Source organism: Protopterus annectens, chromosome 1.part0, assembly GCF_019279795.1.
Source record: "Protopterus annectens isolate FY-2018-M chromosome 1.part0, PAN1.0, whole genome shotgun sequence".
NCBI lineage: Eukaryota > Metazoa > Chordata > Ceratodontiformes > Protopteridae > Protopterus > Protopterus annectens.
The window spans coordinates 7,268,970-7,291,313 of NC_056725.1; the positions used below are offsets into that span (position 1 = coordinate 7,268,970).

At 39.6% G+C, this 22,344-nt stretch overlaps 1 protein-coding gene across 1 annotated transcript in view; it reads right to left on the reverse strand.

Moving 5' to 3' along the window:
* Positions 1 to 22,344, reverse strand: part of LOC122807413 (zinc finger and BTB domain-containing protein 1-like) — a 423,690-nt gene that overhangs the window by 366,119 nt on the left and 35,227 nt on the right. The window lies entirely within an intron of this gene.

The window sequence follows — 22,344 nt, forward strand, 5'->3', positions numbered from 1 at the left end:
AGAAAATTTCAGAACGCCAACCTGCACTCGCAATACTGCTTCTGCATCGGACCATGCGGCAAAAAAGACTGAGGATATGACGTCGGTCATGCGCATTTGTACCCTGACGTCCTGATGTCAGACAAATGCGCCTTGACCGACGTCAGCCTTATACTTTGGTATTCGGGCCGACTGGGACAGCGGACTACCCAAGTGTTAGGACTGCAGCAATGTGAGATGAAGAACATCCTGTTTAGGCAAAAGCAGGCTTAGGTCTCTGTCCCTAAACATCATGGGCCAAAATTGTTTAACAATATCCACAACTCTACAACTAATAATGTTACAAGTTTTTATTTTTTGTTTTATTTGGTGGTATTTGTGTGGGGTCTAACAATGCCCTGTATGTCAGCCACAGATATCCTCTCAAAAGCCTATAGGAGGCCGAATACAGGGATAGAGCCTTGAGGCATTCTGCATAGGATATTTTACTTAAGCCTTCTATTCTTTCAGTGAGGAACCTCTGTGGACCATTCCAAATGTTGGATATGCCTGGTCAGGTACATACCAAAAGGGGCATTGTACTCAATGACAGGTCTGATGAATACCGAATATAGTGGAACAATGACTTCCTTGGACATAGATGCCATACCTTTGTTTATAAGTTGCACAACATAGAATGATTTCCTCACTATTGTAGACCCATGATGGTCAAAGGATAGATTACCATCTATGTGTGTCCCCAAGTCCCTGACTACTGGGTTAACTTTAAGGGGTGTGTTGTCAATACAATAGTTATCAGGCATGGATGACTTTCCGAAGGATACTATTATGCATTTCTTGACATTTAGTTTTAGTCCATGGGTCTGACACCAGTTGTTTGTCTGTCAGCCCCTCGTGGAGAACATCTGTGTCAGCGTGGGATTCGATGACAGCTCCTAATTTGCAATCATCTGCACATCTGGTCAGCCAGAGACCACTGACACTGGCCTTGACTTCAGAGAAATATATGCCAAAAAAGCACGGTCCTAGGACTGATCCTTGAGGGACTCCGCTTGTGACTAGTCTCTTTGTAGAGGTGGACTCCCAAATTCTAACTTCCTGGATCCTGTCTGTGAGCCAGATGTCTATCCACCGGGTGACATACGAGTTTGTACCTAACCTCTTGAGTTTGTCAACAATGCCCGAGTGGGGTATTGTGTCAAATGCATTTGCCAGGTCAAGGTAGGCAATGTGAACCATTCTGTCCTCATCCATTGCTTTGGGGACCTTCTCAAATAAGTTCACCAGGTTGAGTAGGCATGATCTGCCCTTGATGAAACCATACTAGGTTTGATCCAGTGTCTGGAGGTTTATCACTATTGATCATTTCCATGATAGTTCTTTCCATGGCTTAACATAGAAGACTAGTGAGACTTATGGGTCTATAGTTTCCAGGTTCTGTAGATGACCTTCCTTTGTGCAGAGGGATGACTGTTCCTTTCTCAATTCCAGTGGCCCTGATAGGTCATGTTTTATGTTACCTAGAAGGCATCATGGGATACTGTCTGGGCCCATTGATGTATTGTTCTTGGCCTTAGAGATGGCAATAAGGACCTGTTCCTTAGTGATAGCAGTGGGAATTTTATTTAATGGTATTTCCTGAGGGAAGAGAGGGGTAAAGTTGGAGATGAACTGATCTGCCAGTAGGATTGCTATATCTTCTGGCTCAGTATAGGTGACTCACTTACAATGAGCTCTACACACAATTGTGCATTGCCTTTGAGGTTGCAGACCTAACTAAATCATGCCTTGTGGTTGTCCTTGACCTGAGATGCCAAACTTACCTCAAATTTGACTTTTGCTAGACTTTACTTGTCCTCTGAGATGTTTGTTTACTTTGATAAGAGTACTTTTATCCTGCTGGGTGCTGCACCTCCTAATTTTTGCCATGATTTTCTTCCTTCTGTTATACAGCCTATTGCTTTTGTGATTCTACCAGGGTGGCTTGTTTTTTTGAGTTAGTTCTGTATGTCTTCCTGCTACTTACAGCTGCCTCTATGCAGCTACTAGCATGCTTGTACAGGGTTTCTGTGAACAGTTCTACACAGGCAGCAGTGTTCTCAGGGTTTATGGGGGGCTTGGAATTTTGCCAGATTACGACTTAATAGCAGGAGTTTAGCCTTACAGTAGTTCCTGAATGTTCCTGGTTTAGCTGGGGGGGGGGGGGTCCAGATTTTATTTTTTCTTCAAAGGAGACCATTTTGTGGTGTGACCTTACCAGCGAAGACATTACAGTAGGGGGGGGGGTGCAGCACTCCCCCCATATTAGTGAGGACCAGATAAAGTATGGTTGCACCCCTGGTTGGTGTACTGCCTTATCTGGTTCAGGGAGTTTGTGTTTAAAAAATCCAGGAATCTCTGTGCCTGTACGTTTGGTCTTGTACATGATTCCCAGTTAATAGTGGGGTAATTACTCACCCATGAATATGGTACTGAGTTGGATGGTGAGTGTTTCTAATAAGTTTAAATACATGGTATGGGTTTCCTGAGTCACAGAGGAGTCCTGTAGCCTGCAAGGAAGTGGTATTGGATTTTGACTATGGTGATTTGAACATGGAGCAGCTCAAGTGCATTGTCCTGTTTAACCAGCCTCGAGGTATTATATTTAATTTTTGATGTAAATAGAGCCACTTCCTCCTTTAGTCCCAGTCTGTGTAGCAGCTGGTCTAAATGTGTGGAAGACATTATAACCTTGCACTGCTGGCGTGCTCTCCACAAATCTCAGTGACCATACAGACATCAGCATTCTCTAGGGTGAAGAAAGCTTCAAGGGAGTGGAGTTTTTTGTTCAGACTCCTACCATTGAGCAGTAATACCTTTAGATTTTCTTGGTTTTAATTTATGTTGGAAGTACTTTCAGTTTGGTATTGCCTGAAAAAGGCACTATGGGGTAAGACAATGTTTTAGATTATATTCAAACACCTAGAGGGGAGAGGTGCAGACCATCCCTGGCAAAGCAGAGTGGTCTGTTGACCATCTCCTTCCAAGATGACAAATATTGGACCCCCTTAGAATGACACCCAAAACTAAGCCAATTAATAAAGTCAATTATCTTTTGTTTGTATTGTGGTATCATCCTTGGAGAAGGTAAAATGCTGCTCAATGCTAGGCTCGTACCAGCCTGAGATGCATATTCCAAGAGCTCCATGATGTCTTTCTCTGGGACTACTTTGTTTCGTTGAATCTCATTTCATCCCGACCACATAGCTGAAAACTCAAATTACTGAAAACTTATTTCACTGAATCTCATTTCACTGAACTGAACTTAATATATATGGCACTGTGTAGAGGACTGTAAGGCAAGTACAAGGTATATACCCTTTTCCCCACTGTAGTGTGATCCTGGAGTTATTATATATAGTTCGATGGTGTGGGGGGCTGTGCCCCCCACATTGGGGTGTGGTGGGTGTAGCCCCCCCACCTTGTTTGTTTTGGATTGTATTTTACCAAAACCTTCAAAACAATACATTTTAAACAATAAACATGAGAGTTAGTCATTGATATTGTAACTATGCAATTTAAAATGAGCTTGACCAGAGTTAAAAATCATACTATTAGATTTACTTACGCCTAATCATATTACTAGATTTGCTGCTAGTCACCATTCTCGACTTTTAGCTCTTTGTACTTTCAAATGGCTGCAGATTAGACAGCAGCTCTTATCCAATTAAATGCGCTCACACACATCTGTACTCCTGTAAGTGTTCCATACGTCATTGCACTATGTATTCACAGAAATTTCAGCACAAGCAAATGTCTTCCATTAACAATTTTAGGTCTCTTCCAAAATCAAAATACATTTCTGGATGCCAACAAGCACACTTGTGCAAGTAAATTATGGACTATTTACCTACATGAGCTCAGAGTGACATACTACAGTTGTGTATACAAGCTTATCCAAGCAGTACATGTCTGAATGATCACTGCTGCAGTAGCCTTAACTATATGGGTTACATCCTGCCAAGGACAAAACAGCTGGACAGTTTCCAAAGGTACAGGGCACATTCCACATGTTCAAACCATTAGGCAACTTGAGATAAGCTGCCTAAAAATCACAGATTTGAGCGCCAAGCCCTTCAGAGCTTTCATGATAACTGACAGAGTCCGGCAAAGCCCCGAGAGGGCATAGCTACAATACATCTACACACACACAGACACACACACACACACACACACACAACATCCCTGGCAAAATAAAAAGAAAAGAAGGGGAGTGGGAGGGAGGGAGTGGCTACTGCAGCAATGATAATTTAAACATCTACCCATCTACCATTATGGTAAGTTTACTCGTACAACTATACTATGTTCATCACATTGAACACTGCTGTAGTGGCCTTAGCTATATGGGTAGATTACCCTAGTTTACAACACTAAGAGGTGGAAGGGGAAGGATCCAGGAGCCCCTGGAGAATACTCTTAGCAAAGTCAGATATAGACCTACAGAAAGAATCAAGCTTGTAGTGCTTTGGAAAAGAATGGTCAGAGGACCAAGTTGCTGCTTCTAGAATCCAATCTTTTCAAAACAGCCATAGATGAAGCGAGTAGTCTCTGACCCTGCCTGGAACAGGATTGTTGCAGCGAGAACAACAAAAGATAGTTAGTTGCCTGAGGCAGCCATTTAGAAATAAAAGAGGAATTCCAAGATGGCTGCACACCAAGTAACAACTTAATTTCAGCTCTCCCAGTGTGAAAACAGAAACTCAGAAAATAAAGAGAGTGAACTTGTCTTTCTGGATAAATTTCAGTAACTGGCTAGTAAGTGCACTGCCTAGATGCTAACAAAAAAGAAATTCAGAGAATCTGAAAGAAAGTCAATCACAAAGGAAGAGGAGAAAACACTGACTGGGAAAAATCCTGTAGCTTTTCAGCAAAAAGCAGTGCAAGCTTCAGCTTTGGTGCAAGGTATGACTTCCAGTAATTTAGAGGTCAAATGTGCTCACAGCGGATTAAAATAAATTAAACACTGAAAGAGTATATCAAGTCAAATAAATGGCTAGAAAAAAATGGAAGAAGCTTTAAACAAATATTCAGATGAGGTGATAAAACTGCAAAAATTAGAGGTTCAAATAATGAAATGACTGGCTTACAAGATTGCTCAAGAAGAGATGTTTCAAAAATAATACAATCAGAGGACAGATTGTGCAGGGAAAACCTGAGATTTCCTGCTGTACCAGACAATCTGGAAGGAACAGACAGTATTGACCTTACTAAAGTACAAATAAGCAACTGGGCAGGTATTCCACAGCAGGAGCTGTTACATGAAAGGGCACATTCTGTGTATGCTCCAAACCTGGCCATGAGAAAGCAACCTAAACCTTTAATAGTAGAGATGCAATCCTACCAGCAGAAATAATTGATTCTGAAAAACTGTGGCAGAAGGACAAAGTACTAAAAGTGGGAACTAGCAGTGTGTTTGTGGAAAATAAATTACTCATACCAGGCACGAGAGGAGTACATTTATTCCAGTAATCAGGGAATGTTAAGAAGTAGGCATGAGATTCAAGCTGCTGTTCCTGGCTAGTTTCAGAATATTCTTTCCTAGAGGGTCAAAAATCATTGTTTGATGCAGAATATGCTAAGGAGGAAATAAAAACGTTTGTTGAACAAAAAAGTGAGCTATCAAATAGAAAGAAGGTGATTCTGTTGAAACTCTTTCCAATGTGTCAAAGGAAAATGCTTGACAGACAGAAAAAAGTGCAAGAGCTGACTAGAAGAACCAGAAGTAAGAAATGAACCGAGACTCGATCTGGGCGATGGAGATCAACAGGAAGAAAACCAGCAATTTGGAAAGTGATGAATAAATGTGGAATTACAAAGCATTCAGTATATGTGAAACATGAAAGAAGAAGAAGAAAACCTAGAAATATTGGACTTCTTTGATTTTGTTAAACTTGTAGGCGACTCCAAAGCATATGCCCTACTTCACATCATTAATGTTTGGAAAAACATTTAGGAGAGGGGAAGAGGAAGGAAAGAGTAATCTGTAACTAAAACATTTTGTTCTTAACAGTAGTACTTTGTAATACATGACAAACTGCATGCTATAAAGTAAAGTTTTCTCTATTATTTTTGTTTAAATTAGAGATACTAAAGTTAAACAGATGCCTCTATTTTTTTCCTTCTTTCTTTCTCCTTGTTCATTTTTTAAAAAATGTGGACATCACAATGTAAAAAGAGAAGAAAAGTCTGGACAAAACAGCACGATACAAGAACAAACTGACATGCTTTTTCTTACTTTTGTATAGAGGAATGACTGGTTAAGGCCCTTGGTTTGATCTAATAACAAGTTAAGGGGGAGCAAATAAATAAAAGCACACTGAATATAATAAAAATGTTCCTCCTGCAAATAAATGAGTACGTGTAGTACAGGCAACTGTTTATCTGGTTTCTATTGAGACACTCTGATAAGGAGGCAATAAAAACAGAATACTTCTTTCTTTCAATAGCTAGGAGATAATGTTTTCTAAAAACACTCCATTGTTTTTCTAATCTGGAAGGGGAATAACGATGAAACAAAAACAGACAGCACTTAGTGGAAGTAGAAGCACATGCTATACCACACATCTTGGCTTGGATAACCTTCATTATAGGTTAATTCAAGCCTGTCAGTGTGGCTATCAATTTGGGACAATTGTTCCTATTAGAAGAGATAAACTTCATTATTTGAAGATGAACATAGTTTTGTGTGTTAGTATTAAGTTAATAGGTTTGTGGCTGTTCAGAAAGTGCGCTTGGTTTTTTTGAGGGTTTTCATTAAAACAAAAAGTTCTGATGTGACATAGGTTCAAATGGATATGTCAAGAAACAACTGTGCAAAAGATCAACCTGCCAAACATAACAGTATGCATGTTGCACAAAAGCTGAAACTAGACAAGCTGTTACACATAACTGATTATTCTTAACATAATCATAACACTTTCCATACTACCTTTAAATGTGAATGGTCTTACAGATACATATAAAGATGCCTTTAAATGTGAATGGTCTTACAGATACATACAAAGAACAGTACTGAATTATATCAAAAATGCAGAGTGTAAATAGCTATGCTATGGAAGCCACATCTGGAAAGAAATGAACATGTGAATTTGAGAAAAGATTTCAGGATGGTTATTCAGCAGAATATCTGAGAAAACAGAAAAGGGGATTACTTACATTAATTGCAAGAGGAGCACCAATAGTGATAGAAGAGGGGAAAAAAGATAATGGTAGATTTGTAGTACTAAGGCGTTATTGGCAAGGGAGGAGGATGATGTCTCCATGCATTTAAATTCCACCAAAATCTGCTATAATGGAGCTTAAGAAACTTCTGGTGGAAATAATCAGCTTTCAGCATGGAATATTACTTATAGGTGAGGACCAGAATTTGTTTTAAAGCAGTGAGGATGTACCTGGGGCCCTAGAAAGAAACATATACCAAAATAAGGAAGATCTTTAAAGACATTTATGAATAAATTTGGTATGGAAGATGTAAATTCAATTGTAGGAGTTCAAGTGTGAATTTGCATATTATTCCCCCATGGTACAAAGAATTGGTTAGACTAGACAGAAATTATATCTCACAAGACCATGTGCATTTAATTGAAAGCTTTGATAAACATCCAATAACTATTTCATATCACATGCAACAACAACTGAAATAAAAATGAGATACTGGTGCTTCCCCATCTATTAAAAAGAGAGGAATTTAAAGAATAGGTATTGGATATTATTCGGGAGTTATTAGGGAAGACTCTTGAGAAAATAAAGCTAAGTGGTGGGATAAAATTAAAGCGGACCTTAAAAATAGGATGGAAATAAAACAAAGAGACATAGATAAGAAGTATGAAGAATTATTTAGAAGGACTGACAAAGGTTAAATTATTGCAGAATAGGAGGGATCAAACAAAACATGAAGAGGAACAACTGCAGAATGCTAAACATAAAATTAGAGGTTACAATGATAGTATAAATGAGTTTAGCAAGACTGCTGTTAAACAACTGTTTTTTGAAAAACTCCAGAGCACAAAAAACTTTAACACAATAACTCAGACAAAAATAGAAATGTAGAAAGGGATGTCACCAAGCTTAAACAGCCTATAACAAGGAAAACAACCAGATATCCTGGTACTAGAAATATTTCGGAAATTTTATGAAAATATGTATAAAGCAGCAAAATGTTGAAATCAAAAAAATGTACAAACAGAAATGTTTATGGAAGAATTAAATATGGCAATGTTAGAGGTCGATGGGGCTCAATTACTAATGGTTAGGTGAGGAGGAAATGAGATAAAAATGGTGAGGTATAACCAATCTACAGGAAAGTCCCCAGGAAGAGATGTTATTCCTGTGAAAATTTGGAAGCTAGGAAAGAAGAAACTGACAAAGATCTGGAAGGTTTTGTTTAACAGTATTTTAACAGGAGGAGAAGCACCAACATCATGGAAGAAAGAGGTGGTGGCTGTAATACCTAAAAATGGTAAATACCCATCAGATCCAGCTTCATATAGGCCCATTTTGATTCTAAACCATGATTATGAAGTGTTTAAGTCTATAATGGCTAAACGAATGGAAAGGTGATGCCAAAATTGATAGATATGGAGAGGCAACATTTGACAACATTAACCGAACAATGATGTTCCAGAGGGTAGCAGAATGTAAGAAAATACCACTGCTGTGGGTGGGTCTTGATTCAAAAAAGCATTCAACAGAATAAGCTGGGATTTTATAAGTCGGGCAATGGAAGCATCTGCATTCCCTGATAAAATAATGTTGATTAGGAGGACATATGAGGGAGAGGCAACAAATTAAAGTGGGTGGGTTCCTCTGTGATGAGTTCTGCTTGAGTAGTGGATCCAGGCAGGGGGTGTCCTCTTTCCCCTTTGTTATTTGCTTTATATTTAGAACCAGTGGCAAAGAAAAATAAGGGACTCAGAAATTCAAGGATATAATTCATAGCTTTGGAGGTGATTACTAGGCTAACAGCCCAAGAACCCTTAGAAGCCTAGCCATATTTATCCAGTTTCCCAATTCTCAACAACTAGGTGAATAAAGTTCACAGAGGTATGAGGCACAAAAAGCAGAGGTTCCAGGCGTGGCTCAGAAAAATGATAAATAATCCTTAAAAAACTAGAAAAATCTTTTATTCTATACAACAGGTAAGCGCTTTCGCGGTTCAAAACCGCTTTATCAGAGGGCCAGAGAGGAGCTTTGCTTCACAAGAATGGAAAGCTTGTTCCAGAGAAGGGGTAATCTCGGATAGACTCATTTACCTCTACAACATGATTTGTTCATGTCAGAGGCTAGTTTAATTTCCCTGGAAATAATCAGACTGCACAAGGGTCACTAATGAATATGTAACATTTCTTGTAATCCAGGCACAGATCACATATCCACCTTACCATACAACCCACCTCAGGATAGTAAGGCAGAAGTCCTTATCACCAGATTTCAAATCAACCCAAACAAATCTTTATATATCATCTGTATCTACCTACCTAACGGTAATAATATCAGTACAACAGAGGATATTCTAAGCTGGGTGTCCTCAACTTACCCACAAGAAACAATACTGACTGGAAAGGTGTCAACGCTGATAATCCTACCCCCATATCAACCTTCATAGCTTTAGTCAAACTATCACCTCCACAACCAGAATCAACAAAACAAACAAAAAAGAGAGCACCTTAGACTGGATACTTATAAATAGGCAGAAACAAGCTTATAAGGTAGGAACTCTGCCAGACGATGGAAGTGATCATACTGTGACCTAAATTATAAGGCAAAAAAATGATACAGGATTGCACATACCAACAAACACTTTAACCCAGAATTATTCCAAAATGAACTTAGTGCCTGTGACTGGAACCCTTTAAAAACTGTACCACTTGAAGAGGCTGTTAAGTATCTTAACTCTAAATTCTTATAGCATGCACCTAAACGGTCTATCCGAATGAAGTCCAAACCAGCCCCCTGGCTTTCTAAAGAAACCAGACAGAAAATTTTGCTTAGGAACAAGTGTCGGGCTAAGTGGAGAGCTACCAAAAATATCTCTGATCAACAAAATTTTAGGCAGCTGAGAAATAGTACAAAAAAGGTAATACTTACAGACAAAAAAAGAACTACTATTGTAAAGTACAGCAAACTCACCAAAACAATCCCCAGATGTTCTGGTCTAGTATCAATAAACTCCTTTTCCCATGGCACTTTCGTATACCTACCCCACTTGAGGCCGATCCAACTACCCCCCCATCAAACTGCCAATGCCTTCAATACTTTCTTCACAGAGACCATACAATCACTAGCCAGTCAACTAATACCAAACAACTCCAGCCTTCCCACCACCATACCTGGTACTCTACCAGCATTCCATCTGCAACCCATCTCTACCACTCTCATCTACAAATTAATCCAAAAACTTAAGCCTTGTACTCCTTCTGCTGACCAGCTACCGGCTGAATACCTGCAAAAAACAGCCAAAGTAATTGCCTACCCTATATCCATCTTCATAAATAGAACCATTAAGGAGGGAACCATTCCAGACATCTGGAAAATCTCCCATATTATCCCCTCCACAAAGGTGGTAACACAAATGATTACTCTAACTACCGGCCAATAGCTCTTTTATCACCCTTAGCAAAAATTATGGAAAAATGCATTCACCAACAACTATTAATCCATTTATCTCAACACAACATAATAGCAAACTGCCAGCATGGCTTTAGGCCATCACATAGTACCACAACTGCCCTATTATCCTTTACAGATGCTATCAATAGAAATCGCAATAAAAACAACCTCTCATCTGCACTCTTTACTGACCTCTCAAAAGCTTCTGACATGGTAAACCACGCCCTTCTTATCAATATTCTTGAATCCCTTTCCCTTGACTCTCAGGCTGTTCAATGGTTCAGGTCCTACCTTAGCAATAGGCAGTTCTCTGGGAAAATACTACATCATCCCTTCTGCCAGTCACCCTTGGAGTCCCTCAGGGCTCTATTCTAGGACCACTTCTTTTTTCACTGTTTATCAATGACCTCCATGTAGCAATTCCTCAAGCCACCTGCAGTCAATATGCAGATGATTCTACGCTAATATGCTCAGCAAATTCCCCATCAGAACTACATTCTCTAACTCAGAATGTATTTAACATAGTAGAAACATGGTTCTCAAAATGCTGCCTCCTTCTCAATGCGAAAAAAACTAAGCTCCTTCTCATTACACCTACCAGTAAGTCCTCCCCCATAGATTTCTCAGTCATTTCCAATAATGGCACTATTATATCCCCTGACTCTACCACTAAATTGTTAGGAATTACTACTGACAATAACCTTAATTTTGATAGCCATATAAATAACACCATAAAAACTGTCAACAGAAAAACAGGCTCCTTATATAGAATCAAACCTTTCCTAACTCCGATAGCCAGAACCGAGACTGCTCACTCCCATTTAATCTCAACTCTTCTATATGCCTCACCCATAAATACTAACCTAAAGAAAAATAATCTTATCAAACTAACAAATTCCTATAATAACATCGCCAGATTTGCCACTAGCAATCCCTTTAGAACTCACCACTGTCTGAATCTAATGCAGCTAGGCTGGCTTGAACTTTAAAACCATCTGATAGTCTCCCAACACACCATTGCCCACAAAATATTTTACCAACCTAACAGCACTCCTATACTCTCCAATCTCATAATCCCCTACAAAAATCTAAATTCCCTACACTCTTTTAGCAAGCTTCTTGCTAGCATAAGCAAGTCTAACAACTTGGCTGGAGATTCCCTGTTTTCTAACACAGTGGGAAAAAACTGGAACCTACTGCCCAATGAACTAACTTTACTTTCTTCTTTGCCTCTCTAAACAAAACCTCAAAAGACACCTCAAAACACACTGGTTATGCCCCTGCAGCAACCCTGACTAATCTTCTGCTTTCACTACTGATATTTCCTCTTCCCACTAAATTTACCAAAACTTTAATGCTTACTCCTTGAAAGCAGGACTGTAACTGGTGAACTCAAATCAACATACTGTGTGTAGTCTATCATGTTTGATGTACTGAAATTCCTCATGAATCATACTGTATAATAATTTATCCTATACTTAGTCACTTTTTCTAGTGTAAATACCTATTCTATTTTATTATTACTTGTTGTATTTTTTATTGTAATCCTTTCATTTACTATGTAACAACATTAACTTTAATTTCTATTTGCTACTACTGCAGCTTTTCTCCCCGGGCCTCTACTGAAAATGGAAATATATCCAGTTAGACTTGCCCAGTTAACAAATGTAAAATACATAAATACATAAAATCTTAGTAGCCTGTTAGGAGACAGAATACAGTAATAAGGCTTTCAATCTTTATTCGTAGGACTTGGGATTTGTTGTACCCTGTATTATCCTGGTGAGAAATCTCAGGGGTCTCTCCAGCTGTTGCAGATGTCTGGTAAGGTACACACAAAAGAGTGCACTGTACTCAATGACTGGTCCATGGAAGACCAAGTACAATGAAATAACAACCTTCTTTTATCTAGGTGCCATGCCTTCACTTATGAGATGTGCCACATAGGACTTGCTCACCACTGTGGACACATGGTGGTCAAAGTTCAGATTACTATCAAACCTAGTACCCAGATCACATACCATTGAGTCTTCATGGGGGGAGGGTACTGTCTATATTGTAATTAGCTAGGGTTTTAGCTTTCCAAAGGGAAGAATTATGTATTTTTTTGCATTCAGTTTCAATCCATAGCTTTGGCACCACTCATTTGTCTGCGTTAATCCTTTCTGCAGTATATCAGTATCATTTGGGGACTCAATGACTGCTCCCAATTTGCTGTTGTCCGGGAACTTGGTCAAACAAAGCCCGTCCACATTTACATGGACTTCTGTGAAATAAATTCTGAACAGTACAAGGCCTAGCATAGAACCCTGTGGTACGCCACTGTTGACAGGCCTGTTGCCAGAGGTGAATTCACCCACTCTGACAGTATGTGCCCTGTTGGTGTGCCATTTTGCTACCCACCTGGTGACATAGGTGTTTATGCCCAGTTGAGACTATTTCTCTATATTACCTAAGTGGGGGACTGCATCAAATGCCTCAACGAGGTCAAAGTAGTCAGTATGCACAGTCTTTCCCACATCCATGGCCTTGGTGACCTTCTTCAAGAAATCGGTCAGGTTTAATAGACATAATCTACCCTTAACAAATCCAAACTGGGTTGCATCCAGAGTCAGGAGATTACCTATGTCCTTGCTGATAAACTGCATGATTCCTTCCATGCCCTTGCAAATGAGGCTAGTCAGGCTTATGGGTCTATAATTTCCTGGATCCAATGATGGTCCCCCTATGTGGACAAAGATGACTGCTGCTGCTGTCCTCCATTCTACTGGAACATAGCCTGTTTGGTGGCTGTGGTTAAATAGGGTCCAAGTGGGTCTGCTAGGTTATGTTATTTAAAAGGCAACCTGGGATGTTGTCTGGGCTCATAGATGCCATGTTTTTAGCCTTAGAGAATGCACTGATGACCTGCACTCTTGAGATAATAGGCTGAGAAATGGTGGCAGGTATACTTTGGGGGTGACCAATGGGGATTGGGGGGTGAGATTTGATCCAAATCAGTCAGCTAATAGGTTGGATTTCCTCAGGTTGAGTATAGGTGGTGTCACCCACAACCAATCTGTGCACAGCTGCATATTCCCACTTAAGATTTCAGACATAGTTAAAAAATGCCTGGTGATTTTCCTTACCTAGAGAGGCTACTTTTGCCTTGTTATTTGCTTTGGAGGACTTCACTAGATCTCGGATTTGTTTGTTTAAACTAGTGAGGGATTTCGTCTTCTTCTGATGAGCCTATTCCAACTCACTTTTTGCACATTAGTTTCTTTCTTTTGTTGTACAGCCTGTTTATACCAGGGGTCCACCAGGATGGATTGTTTTTCTAGCAAGACCTGATTTTAATCCAGTCTGGAACAGCCGATTCTATACAATGGCTTAAGTGGCTATACAGGACAATGGTATACACCTCTGCATAGGACTCCATCTTTTCTGGATTGGGGAGCTTTGAAATTTCTTATGCCATTACATAATAGGAGGCAATTTGTCTTGCAAAAATTATTTAGCTTTTTGAGCTTGATGGGGTATCTGGCCTTATATTTATTTCAAAACAGACTGACTTATGGTCTGATCTTACCATGGAGGACATGGGGGGTGCAATGCTCCCCCACATTAGTGGGTACTATGTCCAGGATGTTTGAGCCCTTTGTGGGTGTGCTGACCAGCTGTTCCAAAACATTTGCACTGACAAAACTCCAAGAACCTCTCAGCCTGCATATTGGTGGTCGCTTATGTTACCCAGTGAATGGTAGGATACTTCACCTATGAGTAAGGTACTAGGCTGCATGGAAAGAGACTCCAGTAAGTCCAGGTATAATTTTCCTGGATCATGGTGGGGAAACTACAGCTAGCAATGATGTAGTAGGGGATTTTGCTTATGGTTATTTGGACATGGAGTAGCTTGAGAGAGTCATACTGTTTGACCAGTCTCAAGGTGTACTTATTCTTTATGAAGATGAATACACCTCCTCCTCCTCAGTTTCTTTCTTGTTTAGTATGTATTCTGAATGTATGGAAGACACTGTAGCCCTGCATGGCCAGGGTGCCTTCAGTGGCTTTAAACCATGTTTCAGTGACTGCACACATGTCAGCATCTTCCACGGTGAGGACTGCTTCCAAGGAGTGCATTTTCTTGTTTAGATTCCTAGCATTTAGCAGCAGTACCTTGAGCTTCTCAAGAGAAGATTTTGTTGTGTTGGGAGGTTGTTTATTTTACACTGCCTAAAAGAGGTACAATAGGTGTGGCTAATGCCTTTGACAATATCTGAATACCTAGAAGAGATAGGTGCAGACCATCTCTTTTTTTTGGCCTGGTGATCATGTCCTCCCAAGCTGACAGATACTGGATGCCCTTGGACTACATCAGAAGTCAAGCCAACTGTTAAAGTCAATCATTTTTTGTTTATACTGTGGCATTATCCATGGTAATGGTAGAATGCTGCTCAAGGTTAGGCTCATTACAGCCTGTGACACACAATCTGAGAGCTCAGTTGTGTCTCTCTTCATATTATCCAGGGAGATACATATCAAGTCATTTACACCCACATGGATTTTGACAGAGTTATACTGGCAGTGTTGAGTGACTTGAGTGCTCGTGTAACCTGATGGATCCTGGGACCAGACAGGCAGCTACCGTAATCTTCTTATCCAGCTTGGTGAGGGAAACATCTGTGTATCTCACTATGGAGTTTCCTATGATCAGTATGTTGGGTTTTGTGGCCTTTGTCTTATGGGCTTGTTTGTTGAGACACTGGTGTGTGCACTGGCATGGACTGCAGTTGTTGTTTGCTTTGTTGAGTATATATGTGATTTCTGAAGGCAACATTTGGGAGGTCTCCGAGCTTTTGGTAAGTTACTAGTGAGTACCTCCGCGTATGTGGGTTTGTGTCTCAAATCGTTATTTAGCATGGGAAGTGATGTGTGTATGCTGACAGCCTATTTGCCATTCGATTTATCTGTATGTGAGAGTCCTGCCTCCAATTTCGTAGAGTAATTACATCTCTCACATATAGTATTTGTTTGTTTCAGGATTAAGTGGTTGTCAATATACACAAAACTTCTGCTTTGCTTCAGGAAGCCCACATCCATCAGGTTGACCACAGAGATGGTAGGAAACTGTCCATCCATAATAGCAAGTTTTGTGTGTTTTATCAGGGAAAGGAAAGGGTTAATTAGACTGAACTGTGCTGGTAGCCTAGAAACTATGAGTGGAGACTACACTTTGCATAGTGTAAGGGCTGGGGATAGTTATTCTAAGTAAATCTTATCTTCAAGGTGTAGAATCTATACAGGCACTGCTAACCACTACTGAGCGGAGAGCAGATTCGCGTAAATGCAAGGCTTAAATAGAAATAAAAAGGAACAGGTTTAAAGCTATCTACCAATCAGAAACGCACGCAATGAGCCTATCCCCAGCAATCACCAACTCAGATAGGTCTAGATCCACACAAACTTCTGCCACAAGAATGCAGAAAAAGCCCTCTTAATGTAACCTCTTAATGTAAGATGGCTGGCTAACAGCCCAAGTATAAGAAACCATACAATCTAGATTCAACAGCCCTGAATCTAGCATGCACAATGTTGCTAGGACCTTAAAGTACCAGTACAGTTCTTTTGGCTATTGAAAGTGTGGCTACTGAAAGTGCAGAAATGCAGTAAAAAAAAATCAGCAACAACAAAGCAGGTAAATAAAACGCAGTAAATGAAGTGCAAATAACACTTATTTTCAGTTTTACAGCAATGGATGGTTTTGGAAATCAGCAAACTCCCTTCTGAGTGTATGGTAGTCAAGAAAAGCTGGCTTTATTTGCAGACAATATTATTTTATAACGACGCCCAACCTTTAATGAAGACACGCCCATTCACGCATGTTTTTCGGTCAAGTGGCGTTCAAAAGACATGCGTGAATGGGCGTGCCTTCGTTGAAGGTTGGGTGTCGGGCTGGCACCTCAGCACCATAAAAATCGACTGCCATTCATTAGCGGACTGGAGTTCCCCTGTGGCGACCCCCAACCAGGAAAAGCCGAAAGAAAAACAACAAAAAAAAGCATTATTTTATACCAGAGAAAACCGGAAAAGGACATTTCAGTGTTGTGGAACATTGCAAGACAGCTTCAAGTCTTTTTGGGATACAAAATTAATGAAAATAAAACAAAGGCAACAGATGTAAACTATGTACCCACACAGAAAACTGGTTCAGCAAAATCCATATTTATGGGGACATGATAAAATAAAGTATTAAGGAGAATGGATTAAAAATAATTCCGATATGGCAGCTAAGGATACGTGGGAAGAGAATGAACAAAAGATAAATACAAAAACTGAGAAACTGGAAGTTCTAGCTTATGGATATGGACAGCAAGATACAAGTAGGGAAAACGTTTTAGTCCCTTTTGTTTTATACACAAGTCAGGCATGTTTTTATTAACAAGAGAAAAGGTTGTGGATATCAATTAATAAAGAGTTGAATGATTTTTATCTGGTTCAGGAAGAGGGCAAGAGTAAAGTGGGATAAGTTGATCCTTCCAACAGAACAAAGTGGTTTGGGATTACCTGATTTGAAGGGGTATATCAGAGCTATATAGTTAAGGCTCCTATGTATAGCACAAGCAGAAAACCAATTCAAAATGGAAAGGGATGATGATGATGATATGGGTGGGGGGAGCTCAAGAAACAAAGAGAGACTAAGATTTTTGGGTACAGATGCAGGAGGAGAATAACAATAACCATACAGAATATTATATTCATAAAGCAACAGAAAGTATTCAAAGAACTAAACCAACAAGGGGATGGACAAAGGATACTTTATATATTTTAAAATTTAATACATTATCTCCAGCAGGTTTAAATAGTGAATGTAACTAGAGAGTGTTTCTTTAAAATGTATATATGATTATTTTAATTGATGGCTGATTAATTAGGTAATTGTTTGATTAATTGTATTTAAGTGAATGTGTGTGTGTGTATATATATATATATATATATATATATATATATATATATCTATATATATATATATATATATATATATATATATATATATATATATATACATACACATATATAGATGTATAGTGTGGCATATTTTGTAACTCCGGGAATGCCAAGGCACCAGAGTGTCATTCAGTGTGAATAAACTATTTAATACAAGACTGGTGGCATCATTTTTGCTGGCTTTGTAGTCTGGTGTGTTTTAACACTTGGTTTGGTATTTTTTTTAGATTGACAAAGGATATTCTGCTGATAGGGATGACTGCAATTAGGGATACACAGAATAGGCAAGAGAGGGCTGGAATTTATTAGAAGAAAGTAACAAAGGAACCAAGGTATTGGGAGCAAATAATTAGTGAGGGAAGGGTAAGAGAATGGGAAGAGGCCAAGAATTCATCTGGACTGCAGGCTAGAGTGCGCCTTCCCTATCAATGATTAATAGAGTACAGGCAAAAAAAACGGGATCCTAAGTGAAAGAACAGCATTTGTAGAGTTTTTAATAGAATGTAGAACAGATGGTGCTGTTAAACAAGTGATAATTAGTATGGCATATAAAATATTACATGGTAGCTATAAGAATCAAATCAGATGGGGTCCGAAAGCATTGGGAAGAGAGACTGGAGAAGAAATTCACAAAGAAACAATGGACCAATATTATGTATGACTCCCACAAATGTAACAAAGTCTATAAGATTTAGGATATTTGCTTCTAAGCTTTGAAGTGTCTGTACAGTTATTTGTATACCCCAATTAGTCTCCAAAGACTTTTTCCCTCAGGTAGACTGCAAATGTTGGAGGTGTGAAAGGAAAGAAAGAGGCAATTGGAAAAATATTTTTGGGAATGTAATGAATTGGCAGACTTTAAAAAATCCATGAAAACTACTCCATCAGAAATATTCAGTGAGCAAACTGGTGTAACTAAGGAAATTATTTTTTTTCAGTTATGATACAGAATCTGAATTGCCTAGACACAGTAAGGCAATAAAGTGAACAATGGATCCAAACCAACACAAGTAGACCACAAAGCCTTTGGAAGTAAAATTTAATCAAGCTGAAGTGCGTTTAATTTCGTACACTTTTCGTCGGAACCCCAGCTGGGGTTCCGACGAAAAGTGTACAAAATTAAACGCACTTCAGCTTGATTAAATTTTACTTCCAAAGGCTTCGTGGTCTACTTGTGTTGGTTTGGATCCATTGTTCGCTTTATAGACACAGTAGGGCCTTGCTGAGTCTAATTATGGAGCCTGCCAAAAAAAGCAATTATTAGAAATCAAAGTCTAAACCAACTGTACTAGAAGTAGTTAATATAGCCAACAGGGATAAAACATCTGGAAATAGGATCTTTAGTAAAGGGCAGGAGTAAATTACACAGAAAAAATGGGAACTGTGGGAATAATACATGCAGAATAATATTTTGAGGAGGATTGAGATTTAAAAATTGCAACTAAAATGCATCAATATAGTTTGTTTTCATTTATATAAATGTAGAATTGCCTATGTCATAAGTGATAATTTAACAAAGATCTTCCTTGTTCAAAAAAAAATTGGAAATGGTCTGCTTTGACACTGGTTGTCCTTCCTTCTTACCTTCACAAGAAATGAATAACTGATCAGCAAATCTAAAAGATTTTCTTCTGTCAAGATAGTACCAGTGTTGCCTGTGGACAGGTATGGAGTACCCTTTCTCCCTCTTTTTCAGTGTCTTGAAAAAAACAGGAAGATGGACAGTTTGGCTTTAAGTAGACTTGGATACCACTTTAGGCATAAAAGAATGATTAGTTCTCAAAGAAACCCTGGTCTCTGACTCAGCATAACAGCTTGCAACTCAAAACACTCTTCTTGCAGAGATCACAGCAATCGGTAAAAGTTCTCCATGTTAAGTACTTCAAGTCAACCTGATAAGCTGGTTCAGACAAAGAAAATGATAGCTTCTCTGACACAAAATTAAGAACCCAAGGAACAGCCACTGGTTTTCTTGTAGGTCCTTTATGCAAAATCCCTTTCAAAAACATTTTGACATGAGAATGCCATAAAAGAGGAGGATCCATGGGTGACATGCTGAAATAGACGATAAATGAACCTTGATGGAAAAGTAAGGAAGAAGGAACACCAAAGGATACTGACTCACAGAAATATTGAGATACCAGAAAAAGACAAGACCTAAATGGGTGCTGGTTATGTTGCTGGCACCAACAAGAACACATTTTCCATTTACTGATGCATGATTTTCTAGTAGCAGTCATTCTTGCCCTCATTAGTGCCTAAAGGGAATTAAAACACTATCACATCCAGACAGTCAGCTGAAATTGACTGGGGTTGGGGTATATCAAACACTCCTATTCTTTTGCGAGTAAATCTATTCTGTGAGGAAGCTTGTGATAACTGCCCCTGGCAATTTCCAAAAGAAGGAAAAAAACAGTTACCTGGGCCAGAAGGAGTCAACTTAGGTAATTTCTTCTGAATGTTTGTAAGAACCCTATATCAGTGAAAAGAGTTGAAAAGCATACGGGAACATTCCTGTCCAAGGAAAAGAAAAGGCATCGGTCTTTCAGGCCTTCTTGCATGCAGTCCTGGAGCAGAATTTTTCCACTTGGATTTTTCAGAGTGGAGGCAAAGTGATCTACTTGAGGAACCCTCCACAGATGGAGCAAATCTTGGAACCTCCTTGATCTAGGTTCCATTTATGAGGGTCTGACTTTGTCCTGCTCAGCTTGTCTACCACACAGTTTTGCTCTGATGGGATGCAAGATGTTTGTACTGTGAGATTGTGCTGTGAAACTATGCCCCAAGCTAATATGGCTAGTCTACCAAGGGGGTAAGATTTGGTTCCCCCTTGTTTGCTGAAGCTCCTCATACTCTGAAACAGGTTCCCCATCCAGGTGAAGCAGACTCCACCCCCAACCCTATTTAATATTGACCAATGGATGGGAAATTAGAAATTCACCCTGGGTCTAACACCCCCCCCCCCCATGTCTCTGAAAGACACAGCAGGCATTAATGCCCAAACTAACGTACACGCCCCTCCACATATAACCCCTAGAAATCTCCTAACATATCCCCTCCTAGTTAATGCCCATAATTCATATGGACACAGCTAGGATTATAAAGGCCAAAGTGGTCATCAGCACAGTAAACACTTATGACTGTGGTATTGATTGGAACAACTTCAAGAGGTCCAAAGATGATTCAGGAAGTTGAGGGTTTTAATCAGGGCAAGCATCTCCTTTTTATAATATGCTTGCATCTGTCCTTGTTGACCCAAATACCTTGCACTTGTATCCCTTCTGAAACTGTTCCCCAAGCAAACTCAGAGGCATCTGTGCGGGGGGATGACAACCAAAAAGTGTGGGCAGAGGAGTCCATCAAGATACAAGGGTGTTGCACTGGTTAGAGTCTACGGAAAGATGGACAGTATTGGGCAAATACACAGTGGAATTAACACAAGAGAAGAACATGACAAAGTCTTACTGACATTAAGGACAGAGTATTTGAAGTGATGACAAATATGTGAGACAAAGCAAACACGACACAGTCAATCTGAACTTAAATAAAATAAAAAGTACTTTTTCAATGAAGGGTGTTCTGGCCCAGAAATAACCTACCAAACCAAACAGTGTTACAGGTAAAAAGGATTCAAATAGGTCTACCTAAATTGGTCTAATGCTAATAATGTTGACGTGGCTTTACCTGACAGAGGCACTGGAAACTGAGGTCAGTGGCACAATGCCAGGATAATCCTATGGGCTAGGCTTGTAAAGGCCCCAGGGCTATTAGCCTAGTACACACCTATGAACCTATGGAAAGCCCCTCTGAAGCCTCACAGCCCCTGCTCCCTAAATATACCAACTCCAAAACTGCACTACAGTTGGGAAAGGGCATTTATACCCTTTCCTACCATATTTTACTGATAGCTGGTGTTTACGATACCTTTCTTCACACATTTTTAATTTCAACATTACTAGCATTAGAACAATTTAGGCAGACCCAAATACATCATCTCTCCAAATGGTTCATGAAAAGAATCTTCTACTCTACAAGCATTATTTAGCCCCCCCCCCCCCCCACACACACACACACACACACACATTCAGATTAGGATGCAACACAGCTAACTTGATATCTGCAGAAACCATACAGCAAGGTTCAGATCCCAAGAAGGCTGATCTGGACTGTCATGTAATGGCTTGAAGCCCTGGAAACACTGAGAATTAGTGCAAACTATGTACCAGGACCCAATGACACAAGTACAAACAGTTTTCAAACTCACAGTGGAATTCATCAGGGCTCATCTCTGAGCCCACCGCTGTTCATACTAGCGACAGACTACATTAGCAAACAGGTCAGATGGGAGAGAGCAATAAAGCTGCTAACAGGAACTTCAGCAAATAAGGCACATGGGATGAAACAGTACAGATAAGACACATGCCAGCAAATGGCGGAAGTCCAAAGAAGCTAAAAAGTGAAACAGAAGGGAAAATACTGGAACAGGTTAACAACTTCAAGTATATTGGAGAGCTGGTTAAAGAGAAGGGAGGTCTGAATTAGAAGGTCAAAACTAGAATCAGCGGGGTTGCAGCCAACTGGCACAGTGTCAAGTGAAGTGTATGACAGACGAATGCCAAAGAAGCTGAAAGAAAGGTGTACAAAACACTGGTGCACCAGTACTACTGTATGGTACAGAAACCTGTGGAGTAAAGGCAGAGCAGTTGAGGAAGCTAGAGGTGATGGAGATTA